Source organism: Nicotiana attenuata, unplaced genomic scaffold (assembly GCF_001879085.1).
Source record: "Nicotiana attenuata strain UT unplaced genomic scaffold, NIATTr2, whole genome shotgun sequence".
Taxonomy (NCBI): Eukaryota; Viridiplantae; Streptophyta; class Magnoliopsida; order Solanales; family Solanaceae; genus Nicotiana; species Nicotiana attenuata.
The window spans coordinates 76,661-83,861 of record NW_017673902.1 but is presented as its reverse complement, the minus strand read 5'-3'; positions in this window follow the sequence as shown (position 1 = coordinate 83,861).

The window sequence follows — 7,201 nt, the reverse complement described above, 5'->3', positions numbered from 1 at the left end:
AAAAATGCAAATTGCGGGGCCCTCAATTAAAAGTTTGTAAATAAAAGCCTTAGAATTCGGGATGGCCGTTTAGAAAACTTCACGGCTTTTCCCCAAGATGACAACACGCTAGCTTCTTTAGGCGCGTATTCTAAATAAATTTACCTTCTTAAGTACGGGTGCACATTTATGTGACCCAAATCCGAATCCCAACGAAGTCGAAATATGTCGAAAACCACGGGTGCATTTATGTGACGAGTGTTGAGACGTTTTTCACGACGTTGCAATTTCCCTTAAAATAAACAATAATAATAAAAGCGGTTCCAAATTAAAAGCATATAGGGTTAAAACATGTATATAAAATCAAATAAATAAGCCAAATATAGCAGTTGAGGACCGTCTAGAACCACGGAACTCTCGGAATGCCTAACACCTTCTCCCGGGTTAAAAGATTCTTACCCGGATTTCTTGGTTCCGGACTGTTAACAGATCATAATTCCTCGGTTCGGGATTCAACCGGTGACTTGGAACCATTAATCTCCCAAGTGGCGACTCTGAATCTTAATAATAAATCCCGTTCCGATTGTTCCTTTAATTGGAAAAAATCCTTTACGCCTTTCGGGTTGTAGTAAGAAAAAAGGAGGTGTGACAACCATCATTAAGGCGAAAGTGGCAAGCCCCAAGAATTTTCACTTTACTTCTCCTCCGGCACACATCTTCTAATCAGTTTCCATGCGTGCAAATCTAGAAAGGTACGCTCATCCCAATAGTAGTCTTAACCATCCCGTTTTTTGAGCTTTCTTCCTTTGGTTTGAAAGTAACCTCAACCGCGAATGATTTCCCACTTCACAAGATAATTTGCAAATCCGCGAACCAATGGCATCTCCTTCATTAGAAATAGCCAAAAATTGCTCATCAAGAAAAGAGTCAATGTTTCAAGGCCCATCATGTGGGCCTCCCCTCCTCCTCCAAATGAGACAAATGGTCCGCCACTGCGTTTTTCACTTCCTCCAATCTTGGATGTCAATGTGAAACCTCTTTGCAATACAAGTACCCATCTTTATCAATTCAGGCTTTTAGAATCTTTCTTGCTCATGAGATAGCGAACTTGTCGCATGATCCGTATGAACAATCCCCTTTTGCACCCATCAATTATGCGTGAAACTTTTTCCATTAGCAAACACAATGGCAAGAAGCTCTTTCTCCGTAGCGGTGAGTTGTGCGGCACTAGTTCATGGTCTTGCTTGTTATAATAGACCGCGATGAAAAGATCTTTTTAAATTCGTTGCCCAAAACGACACCACTGCACCATCACTTGAATCACACATAAGCTCAAAAGGAACACTCCAATTTTTGGAGCGGTAGATGATAGGAGTGTTAGTCAACTTAGCTTTAGCAACTCAAGGCTATTCATGCAATCATCAGTTGAAATGAAACTTGGCGTCTTTATCAAAAGCTTGCATAACGGGTTTACCACTTAAAGAGAAGTCCTTTGATGGAACCGCCGGTAAAATCGCCGCATGGCCCCTAAGAAACTATGTACGCTTTGACCGAAGAAAAACTTGGAGGTAAGTTTAGAAATCACCTCCATCTTTTGCCTTGTCGACTTTCAATTTCCATATCTTTTGAGATGTTATGGGCCGGGAGGACAATTGGCCCTCGTCAACCGTGAAAGACACTTCTCCCAATTGAGCACCAAATTTTGTTTCTTCACATCTTTGCCAACACTTTGTCCAGGATTGCTAGACAAAAGGAATTCCCGATCACAAAAAGTCATTCCATGAAGACTTCAAGAAAGTCCTTCCACCATTCCGTAAAGATTAGCCATCATTACACCTTTGAAAACTCGTCGGTGCATTGACAACCCAAAAATGGCATCCGCGAGAATGCGGAAGTACCATAAGGACAATGAAAGTAGCTTCCTTGATCTTCGCGAGCAATAAGAATTTGATTTTGTAGCTAGAATAACCATCAAGAAAACAATAGAAAGTTACAACCGGCCAAAAGCTATCAAGCATTGATCAAGGAAGGAGTTGGGGAAAATTGATCCTTCCTTGTGAATTTTGTTGAGCTTTGCGATAGTCCATACACACTCTCTACCTTGCGTCACCGTTCTTGTAGGAATCAACTCATTCTTGTTCATTTGGTACCACCGTCATGCCCCCTTTCTTTGGCGACAAATGCACCGGAGAAGTCCACGAACTATCGAAGATGGGGCTACACAACCCCGACATCCAACCACTTGTATAACCTCCTTCTTGACGACCTCTTAAATGGCCTATATTGAGTCTCCTTTGATGTTTCAAATGATGGTTTGGCACCTTCCTCCATATATAAATCTTGTATGCATGGAAAATGCGGTCTTAATCCCCGAATATCCGGCCAAAGTCCATATAGCATTTCTTCCTCTTTTGTAGCACCACCAATGTGCGAATCAAACCTGCATGTTACAAACAAGAGGAAAAGGATAACCGGTAAAGTAGAAGAAAGAGACAAGGAATTCATACCGTAAGATGTGAGTAATGGCTTCAAACTCCAAGAACGGTAGGCTCCTCAATTTGAAGGCTTTTTAGGAGGAGTTGTTTCCATTCTCAAGATTCTAAAGGACAATTTGCGGGCTCATAAGGTGTACGAACCTATTCCTTGCAAAGCATTCACACATTCTACACCGCCCTCCATTTCTGATCATCACAATTGAAGCAATACGGACTCCAAAGTAGCATCAACATTATCACGGCACATGTTTCATCAATAATCACAACCCAGGTCACCAAATGCCACCAAACGAAACAAAACTTCATTGCTATTCGTTTGCCTCATAGATTTTGGCACACATGGAATACCACCTTTTTCATCAACCCACCCGAAAAGTGAGCTCACCGGCTTCACATCAACAAGAGCCTTCCCCGTTAGCAAGGGAAAGGTCTACTCAAAATAATCGGCACCTCATAGTCCACTTCACAATCAAAGATATCACAAAGTCCGAACCAAGAGCGATGAAATTTACAACACGAACCAACACATCATCAATAATACCCAACGGTCTCTTCATTGACGATCCGCCCATTTGCAACACTCATATATGTCGGGTCTTGGGTTGCCAAAAATCCCCAAAGTTTTGAAAATCGAGTAGGGCATCCAAGTTGATACTTGCGCCAAAATCACATTAAAGATTTTGGCAAAATCGGCACTCCCAATTGCCGTACAAAGAGATAGTGAAAAGCACCGATATCTTTCCAACATTTAGGAAGCTATTGAGTGCACACTGCACTCATTGATGAGTCATCTTTATAGTTTCATAATTCCATCGAACCTCTTCTTGTCACCAAGTCCTTCATGAACTTTGCATAAAAAATCTCTCTCTTTTTTTATGTTTCTTTAACCTATATTTATGTATTCGTTGTGATTTTGACTAGATTCGACGCGCGAGGAGGTCGTTACGAAAGGAAAAGGAATTGCGGACCATTCTACGGCCGGTTAGAGGTGAGTAGTTGGTGTATATGATGGCCTGAGGGTTTGAAACCCCGGCTTATCACATTGTGACGCTATTGTAGGACGTGACTCGCACCCCATGGCAGGGCGGGATTGGTTATGACTGGGATTGAGACTTAGTCCATCCCGAACAAGAATACTTCTATATTGGCGACTGATACGCACCCTGTATTGAATATATCTGGGCTTATTGCCGTGTTTAGGGCCTTGTGCAGATCTGTAGCATCCTTAGAGGATGATTGTCATTGTGATAGCATGCTTTATATAATCATTGATCTCAGTCCTGTGTTTAATCACTGTTATGAAACGCTAAGTCACTTTTCCTAAAGTTAAATATCTAAAGTATATTCTTCTTAATAAATTGGAAATTGGGAAATTAATTGAATCCTTTACGTGACTCATAGGCATATTGTGGACTGAGTATGGATCGGGCTGCACGCCGCAGCGAATCGTATGATTATATTGCGCTTGGGCTGAAGGAGCCCCTCCGGAGTCTGTACACACCCCCAGTGAGCGCCGTCGACGTTAAATGGATCGGGCTACGCGCCGTAGCGGTCATGTGCATTGCATTGCATTTTTACATTATACTTGACTTATATATTTGAAGTTGTTTTGCTGTTAGTTCGTAGTTAGGTGTTGGACTGTTAGTTTTAGCTTTGCTTTGTGGCATTTCGTGGATTTCTTATCTTCAGACATTTTATATGCTTATTACTCACTGAGTCGGTAGTACTCACCCCTACTCCCTGCACCTTGTGTGCAGATTCAGGTACACCGGAGGCTTAGCTGAGCAGTCTTTGTTTCCCAGAGCTTATCAGAGTTGTTGAGGTAGCTGCTTGACGTTCGCAGGACCTGACTACTCTTCCTATTTCAGTTTTATTTATATATACATCTCCAGACTTGAGTATTTTCGTTCAGATATTGTTATTCAAATTGTTTTAGAGGCTCTAGACTCGTGACCCCAGGTCTTTGGGAGCGTTTTATCAGACTTCGTATTTTTCTCAGTATTATTCTATTATAAATATTGGATTATTATTCTAAAACTATTATAATCTCTTTAGATTGTCCGTTTTGAGGTTTACGGTTAATTTGGGAACGATTGTGGTCTGGCTTGCCTAGCAATATTGTTGGGCGCCATCACGACCGGGTTTGGGGTCGTTACACCACCTGGAGAACAAGGGAAGTACAATGCAAATTCTATCTTTTAATTTTTAATATTTGATAGCATGATGTGCCCAGCCACCACACTGGGGCAGAAATCTTCTTTGTTTGTCGGTTTTGTCGAAGTCAGGAGCCCGCCTGGAGAACAAGGAGATACTTTTCAAGCGTTGCAGTTAGGAGCCCGCCTGGAGAATAAGGGAATACTTTTCAAGCTTCATCAATCAGGAGCCCACCTGGAGAACAAGGGAATACTTTTCAAACGTCAGCAGTCAGGAGCCCGCCTGGAGAATGGAGGCATAGATTTCAAATCTTAGCGGTCAAGCATCATCGGACGAGTGGCAAAACATCTCCAATCACAATGCAGGGCAACAACGCAAGAATTCCAATGGAAGAATACAAGTTCAAGGCAACACAAAGAGCAAGTTAGAGGACATAGATAGGACCCTTTTGTAACTCATAGATCATAGCTTAGGCTAGCTTCTTTTTATGTTAACGGTGTAATAAGGAGGTCAGCGAGCAGTAGCAGCAACAACATCAGTGAAATCACAGCTCCTGGTAGTCCCAGCTACCAAACCTTCCCGAACTACACTGACCTGATTCCTTTTTAGCCAAGGATATGTAGGCAACCTCAGAAGCAGGGTGCGGTCAAACTTTTCAAAAATACTTCACACGGAATATTCGAACGGGCAAAAATCGCTCGTTTCTACTCACTTATCTTTACACGAAAACCCTTCATGTTTCCGAGCAAAGAGGGGCAGCTGTGAGCACGTGATTTTTGCCCTATATGAATTACTCCCAGAAATTCAAAACAAAATAACTTTTTCAATGTTTGCGATTTTGTGGATTTTTGTGTTTGTTTGTATTTTGTGTGCATAATTCATAAAAAATACAAAAATAGCATATTTGCATTTAGGACCCATTTTTATATTTTTTTTAGTTCTATTAACATTACAAAAATGGAAGAAAATAACAAAAATAGCCCTTTTTGCATTTTTACTTTTAGTTTTCGCTTTTTTCTTCCTTAGTTTTTTTTAATTAGGAGTCAGTTAATCTTTGAAAATTAGTTAATTTAGTTTTTAGAGTTAAATCAGGTCTTTTTATCTTTTTTTAATTTTGTAGTTAACAAAATCTAAAAATGAGAAAAGAAAAGAAAATTCAGAAAATAAAGGTCTTAATAAAAGACCCGGCTTTGGGCCAACCCAGTCGCAAACTCGTCTCAAACCAGCCCAATTTGGGCCAAACCCAGTCTCAACCCAAAACCAGCCCAAATGCCCGGTCCAGCCTCAACTTAAACGACGTCGTTTGGGCAACTTTCAATCAGGACCGTCGAGGTTTCTTGATCGGACGGTCCTGAAGACCACATTATTTGATATAAATCTGTCCAAACAGCACCACCCCCCTCAGAACCCCCCTACCCTCACCATCTCTCCGACCTTTCACCAGAACATGTAACGCTGCCGTCCTCCGCCGGCCGGAAATCGCCTCCGCCGGCGGCGAGTCTCCGGTGGCCACCAAATTTACACCCTATGTTCTCCTTCACCTCCCCATTCCAAATCCAAGCTCCATTTTTCTCAAATCCCCCCCAAACCCGTCGAATATTGAAACATTAGCCGCCGGCTCCGCCGTGTCCGGCGGCGCCGCCTCCAAACCCAACCAAAATCACACCCTGTGGTCTCCTCACCCCCCTCTTTCCGAATCCACAACCAATAGTCCTCTAATCATCCCCGCATGGCTCGAATTTTAGATCGAAGATTAGCCTGGAACCCTAATTTTCTCAAGGCTGGGGGTTTGACCATTATAGGGTTTAGCCGTGTGTTTTCTCATGAGAACACACGATTAAACACTAATTTGGTCAAACAATTTCAAAATAATTTGCCCAGGATTTAGCTCAGTTCTGGTAATCCGTTTCTCTCATTTTTTTTATTTATTTATGTCTTTTCTTGGTATTTGATCGTTAGTTTTCTTAGATTTCTTTTCGTTTAGTTTTAGTTTCTTTGATTCAGTTTCAGTTCATATTTTGATTTTTAAATTTCGATTCATGACTCAGTGTTGGTTCTTTTGCATAGATAACATGATTCAGTGTGTGATTAATGTTAGTTTGTTCTCTTAAATCCATGTTTGATTGATAATTGCCAATAGTTTGTTTAATTTGGACTGTAAGTAATTAATTCAGGATTAAAAATAGGATTGGTTTAATTGAATATTGTTTGATTACTGCTGAACATGCCAGGGTCCTTGTTAATTAACCTTGGTCACTTTAACCAGGTTAAGAGGGGCTGGGGTTAGTTTACCCAAGGTTAGTAATTTAGGGGTGAAGTTCAAGGGTAGTGTAGGCATTGTACATAAAAGAATCTTGCAGTAACTGAATTGGAACCCCCTAGAACCTTCTAGATGGGGTTTAATTTGAAATTCAGGAACTTGGTAGTATAACTTGACCAGCAAGTCATAAACTAAAGGACTAAGTAGCTAAAAACTGAAAATTAATAAGGGGGCAAGGGTGCAAAAGGAAAATCTGAATGCTGCCCTAATTTTGTCTATAAAAGGGTAGTGCCTTGCCTTACAATACAAGTTT